Source organism: Marmota marmota, unplaced genomic scaffold (assembly GCF_001458135.2).
Source record: "Marmota marmota marmota unplaced genomic scaffold, marMar, whole genome shotgun sequence".
NCBI classification, from domain to species: domain Eukaryota; kingdom Metazoa; phylum Chordata; class Mammalia; order Rodentia; family Sciuridae; genus Marmota; species Marmota marmota.
Genome location: NW_026000075.1, coordinates 9,490,793 through 9,503,463, shown reverse-complemented (window position 1 = coordinate 9,503,463; position 12,671 = coordinate 9,490,793).

Here is a 12,671-nt window from a genome sequence, read left to right as displayed (position 1 = left end):
ACAGGGATGAGAGGTGGGAGGGAAAGGGAGAGAGAAGGGAAATTGCATGGAAATGGAAGGAGACCCTCAGGGTTATACAAAAGTACATACAAGAGGAAGTGAGGGGAAAGGGAAAAATAATACATGGGGGACAAATGAATGACAGTAGATGGGGTAGAGAGAGAAGAGGGGAGGGGAGGGGAGAGGAGGGGGGGATAGTAGAGGATAGGAAAGGCAGCAGAACACAACAGACACTAGTATGGCAATATGTAAATCAATGGATGTGTAACTGATGTGATTCTGCAATCTGTATATGGGGTAAAAATGGGAGTTCATAACCCACTTGAATCAAAGTGTGAAATATGATATATCAAGAACTATGTAATGTTTTGAACAACCAACAATAAAAAATTAAAAAAAAAGATGTCCTAAAATAAATACTATTCTCAGATTGCTTATAGTGTACTCATTTGTGACAGAATTATAAATACTATTATCAAATTTTTCCAACAGTGGCAAAATTCTGAGTCAGGAACTTTTATCTTTCAGAAAAGTCAAAGATCTGGGAAAAATATTAGGAGAAAATACTGTACAGTGTAAAAGAAAAACTGAAAAAGCTTCCAATGATCAATGTTAAAAAAAAAAAGTCCAGTGACAATATTTTTAGACATTTACACTAAAAAAGAACAGAACAACCATTGCAAAGTTTGACCAGATAGAAAATGCATATAAAAGAGACATGGAATGAAATAATTTAGTATCTTCAAGACAGCTGGTTTACATAAATGGGGCTGACTGACAGGAAAGTTTACTCTGAGGAAGGCGTCAATGGTGGTAGCATCAAGTGTAGATCAACAGAGGCTCACTTAGCCAATTTTCTTTTCTTGTGTAGAAAGAGAAAACATACAGTGATGCATGGAACATCTGTTGAATTGTTTTTAGTTTTCTGAGCTAGAATGGGATTTTCAGTTTGAGAAACAGGATTTTTAAAAATAAGGGGGGAATATGGCACAAAAATTAGGAAAGAAAATATTCATGCAAAGGAAAAGGCACAAGAAATACTGTAAATTCATATCTGAAAATAGTGAGGCAGGAAACTTGATGACATAGTTAACAGACAAGAGATTCTGGATTTTATTTTTTCATACAGTGGCAATTAAAAGAAAAGACAATTTTATACAGTTGGCCTTTAGGGTATATGTATATATATATTTTTGTCACACTCATTTCTGCTGCTTATGGATTTATGGAGACACAATGGCATTGGAGAAAAGGAGGGTAATGTCCCCTGTGTCTCAAGTAAAGATCCCATATAATTGGCAGTCAGTAGGAGGTGGCAGGAAACTGACCAAAGGTGGTGACTTCCCATTCCAAAAAGTCAAGGAAGATTTAACATCAAACACAAATGCTCTCTATAGAGAAATAAGAGCACAGGACATCAATGATGCAGTTTTAAGAAACCTAGCAAGGAAGCCAAATGACATAATTAATGAGTTAAGCGGAGTATAAATAAATGTATACACACACACATACATTCATACACACACACGTTTCCTGTCTAAATCTATTGGTTAGGATCAACACATAATTAGCTTCTAATGTCTTCCATTAAGTACTAATCAACTAGGGTTAATTTATATAGTCCAACACTATTGTTGATTAAATCTGATTATGGATAGGAGGGAGGTGTAGGTCAGACAAATGCATCTGCAGAAGTCCACACTGGAGAGCTTAATTAGGGAATTTGAATTTAATACTTCATATTTAATATAAAATAAAAATTTATATAAATCAATAATCTGCATGTCATAAAAGAAAATGTAAAAGAATAAGAATAAACCAGAAGATAATTCTTAAAAATTATCATGGAGTAGGGAATTTCTCTTTAATTAAGACCCAAATTCCAAGAGTAATACAAGAAAAATATTTTGATAATTTCACCATATAGCTTTACTATAACAAAAACTAACTGTACAAAATTCAAAAGGTAAGTAACAAATATTGGAGGAATATTTTCAATTCATATCACAGGAAAAATAGATATCTCTTAATATACAAAAGCTCTGCAAGCCAATAAAGAACTCATAAAATAGTAAAAGGGATGCACAAGTTTTTGAGAAAATAAAATGTAAATTTTCCCAAAATATATAAAAATATGCCCAAGTTCAGCCATGGTAAGAAAAAAATTTATTTATTTATTTATTTTCACAAGAAAAAAATTTAAAAGCTCTTATAAACAATCTTTGCCTATTAGATTTGCAAATATATGAAAGAAATGTTTGGTAATAAAATATATTGGTCAGAGCTGGAACAGAAATATTTTATACTTTGCTGGTGTGTGGTTAAATTTATTGTGTTAAAATGTACTCACTGTGTGACCTAACAATTCCTTTTCTGGAATTTTATACTGAAGATATACTTGCACACACAGGAATTGACATATAATATTTTTATATCTAAATTTTAATTTAAGATGGAAATAATGTAAATATTCTTCACCAATAATTTGTCTAACTAAATTATAATTTGTCTCTTCAAATAAACTATGTATTTTATGCAGCTATAAAAAATATAAGAATCAGACAAGTATCAAGTAGAATGATCTCAAAGATAACCTAAGTCATGAAAAGGTAGGTTTTGAACAGTGTGAGTGCTATCGTGTATATGCATTATATGTTATTCTATTATATATTAATATAATATACATTACATGTTTGCCTACATGAAGATTGTGTCTTACATGTCTAGAGAAGCAGACTATAAGAATGGATCTGAGTAGTAAGTATCTGAAAGACTGGAATAGGGGGAAAATAATTTTATATGGTACACTTTTTATAGTTCTTGAATTCTACATTTTGTGTATGTCTGGAATCACAACAACAAATATAGGTAGTCCTCATTATGCATGGTTCTGATATGTATGAATTCCTGTGCCATGATTTAGTTAAATAAAGCCTGTCTCCAAAAACATGGCTAAAACTATATTTACCATTGCATATTAACCATGTGTAACTGCATATAGAATAGACTGTCCTGATAGCTCTGCAGTTCACCAGTAACTCTATAACTAGCACATGACCAACCACATCAGTTCTAAAGTGTGTTGACTACTGGCACTATGGGTAGCTGTACAAGTGTCATTCAGTCTACTCACGGATAACAAAGTGTGTAGTTGTGTTGTATTTTTGCCAAGGGATAAAACCACATGATGCTTTAGAAAAAAGGATAATGTCAGGAAGAAACTGGCTAACAAGGATGAAGATGCAGCAAACAAACAAACAAACAAATGTTAGATTTTGAAGAGAATGGAAATAGAGTTCAGAGGAAATAGCCAGTTGTTGAAATATTGACACTGCTGTCATTCTGGATGCCTGAGACATGCAGCTGGGGCAAATTCAGTGAAGAGGAACTTACCAACATAATGGGAAAAGTGGTTGTGATGGAAGGATGAAGTTATCCTGGAAGAATTTACATTGGCAAAATGGCTTCACATTAAAGCAATTCTTAAAGATAGCTTATTACATGGAAAGTTCAAAGGATAAAATTTTGAAACCTGACCCCCAATTCAAAAGCAATAAGATAATTTGCCAAGGTATAAAAATGATGCTCACTTCATATCGTAAGTTAAATAATGAGAATAATTATTCTGGATAAATTTTTACAAAGAGTGACATTTCTAATGTCTTAAATTAATGTTGATTAAATAATGCTAATTTTATTATTTTAATTTCTTTATCCATTTAAAAGTACCAAGAAAGTGTGTTTCATGTTTTAACAAAGATTTTAGAAAGCTAAAGATAATTGCAGCTTTTCTCATTGATTGTTAGTTTTGCTTTACACAGTCTCAGCTTACATGATCCTTCTCATGATATCCCATTACTGTGTGAAGAAGCCACTATTTATATTGTACTTTAAAGAAACATCAAGATTTACTAGTCTCATAAGTAGATTCTTATAAGTCATATAAAATCATTTTTGTTCTTGTTGCTGTGATATGAGAAATTTGGTAAATATAAAGTGGAGATTGACTTCTGTTTAAAAATTTAAGACATTTATGGGGCAGATAACGAGATTAAGACATATCTGGTGTTTCTTCTCGGGTTAGCTTTTTGTTGCTGTGACCAAAATTCCTGTGAAAAATACCTTAAAGGAGAAGAGATTTACTTTGGCTCATAGTTTCTTGGATATCTCTTATAGACGGGCTGCATAGCTTTGGTATTGAAGCAAGGCTAAACATTAAGGCAGAAGGGCACGGTGGGGGAGAGCTGATCAACTTGTTGCAGCAGAAAAACAGAGAGACAGAGATAGAGATAGAAGCCAAGAACAAGGGAACCAGGGCAAGATATAGTCCTCAAATTCATGCCCCTACTCCCCAAGGACCACTGCCTTCAACCAATTCCCACCTCCCACAGCCTTCTCCATCTTCCACTAGTCCATACAGCTATCAATGAATAAGTCCACTGATACTGGCAGGGCTCCTGTGATCAGACACTTCCCCCAAACTCCACCAATACTGCATTGGTATTCAATAAATATTCAACACATGAGCCTATGGGGGACAATCTAAATCCAAACCATAACACACTACCTTAAAATCAGACCAACTCAGTACAGTTTGCAGTTGGTTATTGTTTGAAATAGCCTTTTGGTAGGGGGAATACTGGGGATTGAATCAAGGAGCATTCTGCCTTTGAGATACATCCCCAGCCCTTTTTAAAATAATTTCTATTTGGAGACAGAATCTCATGAAGTTGCCCAGGCTGGCCTTGCACTTAGGATTTTCCCTGCCCCAGCCTCCCAAGAAGCTGAGATTATAGGAGTGCATCACTGTACTCAGTATTTAAAATGTGCCTTTTAAGCTGGGTGTGGTGGCAAAAGCCTGTGATCCCCATGGCTGGTGAAGCTGAGGTAGGAGGATCACAGGTTCAAAGCCAGCCTCAGCAAATTAGTGAGGCCTTAAACAACTTAATGAGACCCTGTCTCAAAATAAAAAAAATTAAAAAAGGTCAGGGGCTGGAATGAACTTCAGTGGTTAAGCACCCCTGGGTTCAATCACCCAGTACCAAAAGTAAATAAATAAAATAAATGAGCTACTTGTGTTCTGATTAATTATTGATGGTCTTCACTCTGTCTTGCTTTTCTTCTATTTTTTTTTATGTTATGGTAGCCCTTTTTTTCTCTGCTTATGTTCTCTAACCCCTAGCCTAGTCTCCCTGAAAACTCTAATACACAATATCTCAAACTGATTGCCTGGATATGTGGCTTAATGCTTTCCATTTACCAGTTATCAATTTTCATTTTTTCTACTTCAGATTTATCAGCCTTGCTGCTCCACTAACTTTTGGATCCATTTAAGAACTGGCTCAAACCAAAGCACTGTGATTTGGCTACTGTGTTAGTCTATTTTTCATTACTATAATGAAATATCTGAGAAAGACTAACTTTATAAAGAAAAGACACTTAACTCACAGTCCTGGACATATAAGGGCAGGCCCCACTAAGAATCCACAGAAGTAGATTCCTGTGTGGGAGTAGGTACATGGTGAGGCAAAAAGATGGGGAGAGACCAGGCTCAGGCTTCTATAACAAGCCCTTCAGGAGAACTAACAATAAGCCCATGAGGAATACCTGAACCCTTTCCAAAGGCAGTTCCCTAATTGACCTAAGAACTTTCCATGGACCTTACCTGTTAAAGGTCCTGCCACCTCTTATCACCACTCTGGGGACCAAGATTCCAACATATGAGCCTTTGAGGAACACACAGCATAATACAAAATAACTGCCTTAAAAAGATAGTTTTATTTGTTTATCTCTCACAAACATCTGAGTTGGTAAGTGGTCCGCAGGAATAGTGAAGCTCTGCTCTGTGAGGTTACCCAGCCTCTCAAGAATGTCTTCCCATGTTTTTTTGATCATCCTGGGGAAATGTCTCCATTCATATGCTTGAAGCACACATTCCAGTTTATAGGTAGGGGAAAGGAAGAAGTGATTGGAAAGAACTTCTTTCTCCTGGCATGACCCAGGTGTTCTATACATCACTCATACACACCCCACTGGGCAGAACTAATTCTAAAAAAAGTCTGGGTAGTTTTTAGCTAAGTGGCTACTTGTGATGAGGGTGATTCTAACACTTGAAGAAAGAAGAAGGAAAATGATATTCAGAGATAACAATTAGTCTCTGCCATCAGTATTATACCCAATTCTCAAAATTGATTTCCAGGTTTGTGTTGACCTTCTAAGTTCTTACTCTCAGCCATTGTCCCTGACCCACTTCTTTTGTCTGTGATGAGTATGACATTTTCTATTACTATAAACACTCAGGGTTTTAAGAGGAGCTTACATTTGATATATTAGTAATTATCTCGTAGGTATTATTTTTGCACCATTTGGATTAATTGCTACTCACAGTAAGTAGATATTAACCAAAAATCAACAGCCTTATTACTGAATAGTTAAACTTCTTGAAAGGATATTTAACTGTATTAGAAATCACAGTGTTCCTTCTTCTATTCATGAAAAGCAACAATGTATCTTTATTCATCCTTCTTACAAAAAGTTTAAACATCAGATTGGAGTCATTTAATCAAAATAGTACATTCCAAACTAAAGCATGCTCATTGTGAGACCTTTTTCTAAATAATTCTGTAATAACTTCATTATTTCTTAAAAATATGGAAAAAATCCTTTCAATAAATATGATAGAATATGTTAGAAAATGGTTAATTTGAATAATATGAAGAATTCGTTTAGTCAATGCTAAAAAAAAATAATAGTAATACAGTTTGGGCAACATAGTAAGACTGCATCTCTAAAAAAAAATTGAAAGAGAATCAACTGACCAATAAACACAGGAAATATTTTAAGGTTTATTGCTATTAATAAGTATAAACAGAAGCATCTAAAATATACCAATTATGGCATAATTAAATAAATACATCCTGGTTTATCTTTGTGTTTAAATATTATATAGTCAAATAATATACTTATTTTGAATTTCACATGGTAATAATTACAATAATAACATAACATAATTTCTAAATCTATATCAGAAAAATGATAACAAATTTAGTCTGTTTTCAGTTGCTATAACAGAATACCTGAATCTGGATAATTTACAAGTGAAAGAAGTTTATTTGGCTTATTATTCTGGAGGATAGGAACTTCAAGAGAGCAGTAGATAGGCATCTGCTCAGCTTCTGATGAGGGCCTGGTGATACATCACACCATAAAAAGCAGAGGAGTAAGTAAGCATTCATGGAAGAGAAAAAGCAAGAGTTCAGAAGAAAATATTAGGAAGTCTAGAACTTCTCAAACTTGCTTTATAACAACCTTGTCTTGTGATATCTGACTCAAACTTATGTGAAAGGCATTTATCCCACTTAACAACCTAATTACTTCTGAAAGATCCTATCACCTCTCACTACGTCTGCATTGGTGACTGATTTCCCAACACATGCCTTTTAGGAGACATACTCAAATTATAGGGTTTTACCTCTGGTTTCCAGGATTCATTTTCTTCTCACATGTAAAGGACCATTTTTCCATCCTAACAGTCATGAGAGTCTTAACCTGTTCGCATCTACTCAGAAGTCCAAAGTCTCATCTGTCAGTCCATGAAATCAAGACAAATAAACTACTTCCAACGTGCAATGAGGGAAAGAGTCCATAGCTCCAATTCTGTGTGCTTGAAAAATTACTACCAAATATATGCCACTGGGGTTTTCTGTCTGCCCATGAGCAGTGGCTCATGCAGTGTCAAGTAGCACCTCAGTTGCTGCTTGAGCCACATTTGGATGGCCAAGGCACATGGTTCATGGATTTGAGGATCAGGGGCAGGATGCAGCTGTGGGCAGTGAGCTTGTGACTGGGGCCTGTCCTCTCAAATCATCTGCATTGTGGAGTTCTGAGTCTGCAATGTGAAAGGATGGCCCCAATGTGAAAGGATGGCCCCAAAGATCTCTGAAAGGCTCTCAGGGTCTTTTGCCCTTTGTCCTGGTGTATAGCACCTGGCTCTCTTCTGCAGGAACTAATCTCTTTAGCTCACGGTTGCTTGGCTACACTCTTGCCCTGTTTTTCATTCTTTTCATGGGCAGGGTATGAATTTTCCAAAATTTTACTTCCCTTCTGCTTCCCTTTTAATTATAAATCCTGTCTTTAAATAATTCCTTTCCTCTTCTATCTTACTGTATTCACTAAAAGTAATCACACCACGTCTTAAGTGCTTTACTGCTTGGATATTTCTTCTTCTGGATATCCTTGTTCATCCCACTTTTCATCATCTCATGAGACCCTAGGGAATGGACAGAATGCAACCAATTTATTTGTCAATTTATAGTATAGATGGTCTTTACTCCAGTTTTCAATAATATATTCCTCATTTCAATCTGAGAATTCATCAGAATGGTCTTTATTGTCCATATTTCTTTCTACCAGTAGATCATGACCACTTAAGGTATTTCTGAGAAGTTCTCGACTCCCTAATATTTTCTTCTGAAACTCTTGCTAGAATTGCCTTAACACTTCACTCATGAAAATAAAAGTTGTTTTTCTAGCACACACTTTAAAAAACTGTTCCAGCATCTCTCCAGTTTCAAAACTGTTTCCATATTTCCAGGTATTTGTAAAGCAACAGCCTCACTCTGTATCAATGTTCTCTCTTGGTTTATTTTTTTTGTTGCTATAACAAAATACCACAGGATGGGCAATATATAAACAATAGACATTTATTTAGCTCAGTGGTTTCATAAGATCAGATGTCCAAGAGTGTACCCTGACATCTGGTAGAATCTCCTTGCCTAATCATAACATAAAAAAGGCCCTGACAAATGAATTTGTCAATTAAGCTTCCAACACATGAACTTTTTGGAGTACACATTCAAACCATAGCAGTAGGAAGAATAGTTCAATAGTACAATAAAATGATTCTGAGGAAAAGGAAAAACCAGTGTTCTTAAAATTCTCACACACTCAATACTCACTCCAAATGCTTCTGTTACCAGATGTGTGGGGAGTCTTCTCCACATGCCAGGCAGTTCTCCAGCAAGCACCAACTGGTTGTCCTACAACTCAATTCAGTTGTGATACTACCCATCTGGATTTCGCACCAGCGTCCATAAGTTGAGGGCTTAGCCCCACAAGACTGCTTCCACTCAGACACAAATCGCAAGACCCAGGTTGTGACTTGTGCTTCTGTCTGACCAGCTATAAATCAGGTTCCCATAATCCATTCTTTCTTTGCCTTCAATTAATTTGGTAGAGCAGCACATGGAACTCAGGAGAATATTTATGATACTGGTTGGTGAATAAAGGTTGTCATGAAGGAGAGAGATGGATTGTCTCATGGAAGATGCCCAGGGCAGGGCGTGTGGAAAGGAATGTGAAACTTACATGTCCCTCTCTGGGTCTGTCATCCCCCAGCCACCTCCACATGTTCCGCCATCTGGAAGCTCTCCAAACCCCATCTTTTTGGGAGGGGGTCTTATGAAGTCATTTCCTTAGGCATGATTGGCTATACCACTGGCTCTTGTGATTGACTAAACCTTCAGTCACCCTCCCCTTCTGGGAGGCTGGGGGTAATGCTGAAAGGCCCAACCCTCTCATCACATTGCTGGGTCCCTGACAACCAGCACCTATTCCAAGGCTACCCAGGAGCTCCTATCCATCAGTCATCTCATTAGCATAAGAAAGACATCCCTTTGTAGATGACAAGAGTATGAGGAGCTGTATGCCAGGAAATAGGGATTTTATTATATAGGTCTTATACAGATTTCAATATGAATCATAGTATTACAATGGTTCATTTTATTACGTGACTAAAGGGAAAGAAACATCATATCAATAAATTCCTAAATCAAAACATTTCATAAAACTGGACACCATTGTGTTATTAAAAAAAAAACCCAAACCCTGCCTTTGGTGGCCATAAATGAGTGGTTTTCAACTTTAGCATCCATCCAAGATATCTAGAAGGCTTGTTAAAATACAGAGTTGCTCTGCCATGTCCCCAAGAATTTCGATTCTGCAGATCTGGCAGGAAGTCAGAATCTTCATTTCTTCCAAGTTCACAAGTAAACTGATGAGGCTGGTCCTATGACTGTGCTTTGAGAACCACTGTTTTAGAGGATGGAGATCACTATAACCAGTGTTCCTATTTTTAAAGAGCAACCCCAATATGAAATATCCAGTTTTTAAAGACACTGAACAATCAAGTCTGCATGTCTGAGGACAATATCTGATGTTGCATATCCATTAAAAATCTAGGAATTTGAGGTTTGTAATTTCCCTATCTACCTCTGCCCCAGTTAATATTCCTAGAGAAGAAGTTCTCCACAATCATTCTCTGCATATTTGCTCAACTCTTTTATGATCATTAATTTCAGTATGTGTAATTGGCCCCATATTGATTATTCTAGGAGGCTTATAATACAAATTGGCCTTCTCTAGACTATACACTATTTCACAGAACACGCTTTTTTCTTTCTTTTTAAAACAGAACATGTAATGGTTTTTTAAACAAAGAAAAAATTTTCCTGTGATGCAGATTTTTGCCCAATGGAGTTAATGCTTCATTTGTATTCAGAGAAGAAAATGGTACATATTAGAAATAGAAAATGCACCTAATATGCATATATTTAGCTATGATTTTCAGTGATGTATCTGGGAAATGCTGAGAAAGAATATATAAGCATGTTAAAATAAGAAATCTTGCTCAGTACATTTAATAATCATCGTTTTTGAGGCTGAATATATATAAGTTTTATTGTATGTTCATTATTTTCCCATGTCTTTTCTACCTTAGGTTTTTTAGTTCCTGGTTTTCAGGAATAGCCTTATATTTTAGTGGGATAATCAGGGAAAAAAACATGAAATGTTTTTTGTTATTCTTTTTTTGGCATAATACAAGTTGATATTTATATAATTGTTTTCTTCTGAAGACACTCACCATAAATGTACTTACAAACATATTTTGTAAAACTCAAATTAATATCTAAAAGAAAAATGATGGTACTTGTAAATCTGTTTCCAACATTTTTCACAGATGCAAAATAAGTACTTTGCTTTCAATAAAAGTATTTTATTTTAATTTTTTTTAAAGTAGGCAAATTTTATGTGCCAAAGTGGTTGATGAATGGCAGTCTGCCTTCTATACAGGCATCCTTCTCTGTTCATGGGGATTGGTTCCAGGACCCCCAAGAATACCAAAATCTGTAAATGCTCAAGTCTCTTATATAAAATGACATAGTATTGGCATATAATCTATGCCTGCCCTTTCATACTTTAAATCAACTCCAGATGACTTAGAATGTGTAATATAATGTAAATTTCCTAGAGATAGTTGTTATACTATATTGTTAGGAAGTCATGACAAGAGTCTTTACACGTACAATACAGACTCATTATTATTATTTTTTAATTGTATCTTTCATTGTGGAACCAGAGGATATGGAGAGATGACTGCAGTTCACCTTGGAAATAGAATCAAAGACAGAGCTGCAGAAAGGGAAAGAATAGCAAGCTGAGCACCAGAGCCTTATGTTGAAGCAAACTGTCCCTAAAATAGAGAAATCTTAATAGATATGATAAAAATATGATATCTCTTATGTAGTTTTTCTGTCAATTCTTGAGTACAATGGATTCTCAAATGAAATCTTGGTGGTTTTAGAAGAAAGTAGATTGGCAAAGCACAGTGATGCAGGCCTGTAATCCCAGTGACTTGGGAGGCTGAGGCAGGCGGGTTGCAAGTTCAAAGCCAGCCTCAGCAATTTAGCAAGACCTTGTCTTAAAATTAAAAATAAACAAATAAATAAAAAGCTCTTGGGATATGTCTCAATGGTTAGGAACCCCTGGGTTCAATCCCTGGTACAAAAAAGAAAGAAAGAAAGAAAGAAAGAAAGAAAGAAAGAAAGAAAGAAAGAAAGAAAGAAAGAAAGAAAGAAAGAGAAAAGAAAAAAGAAAACAAAGAAAGAAAGAAAACTGGTCTTTTCCCCCAGCTGGATACTTAATTAAAGTATTAATGAAGAAATAAGTATTTAGTTTCTTCACACACACACACACACACACACAAATGAAGGAGTAAGAAGTAAGTTAGATAATTTACAATGAATGAAAATATTTCTTTCATCTCCTTTAGCTTTTCTTAAGGATGGGTTTTCAAAACACAAAGCTGAGAAAGAAGTGATTTTGAAATTTGCATGGAGAGTCAGTCATTTTTATCCTCAAAAGATTGATACTGATTTGTAACAGTTAAATAAATTATATTGATTCCATGGATTGCTATACCTTCTCAGTTGTCATTTAGTCTTCTCATACTCAGGTGGAGCTCTTTATCTATGGGATACTTTTAAAGTAACTTACATCTATGGCTTTACATTCTTTTTACTCAATTCCCTTTGGAGTTCAATTCGTCACTTTATCCCCTTTCCATCACCAAGAAAATCTATGCTTTAGTTTTATGTTCTCTTTGTATTCTCATATTTATAGGTGTAGAGTGCTTTTTTGATATCTTTTAAATTTCTGCATCACATCAGTTTCATTCTGACAGATGCAGCCTCTAAAATAAGCTGTGTGATGCACTCAGACCTAAAATAAACCATTATTTCAGGGTTAGGTGCGTCATACCTGCAAATAACCTCATTTATCTAGAGAAATGTGTTTAATGCTTATTGTATAAATACCAGTGTTCAGCCTGCTCT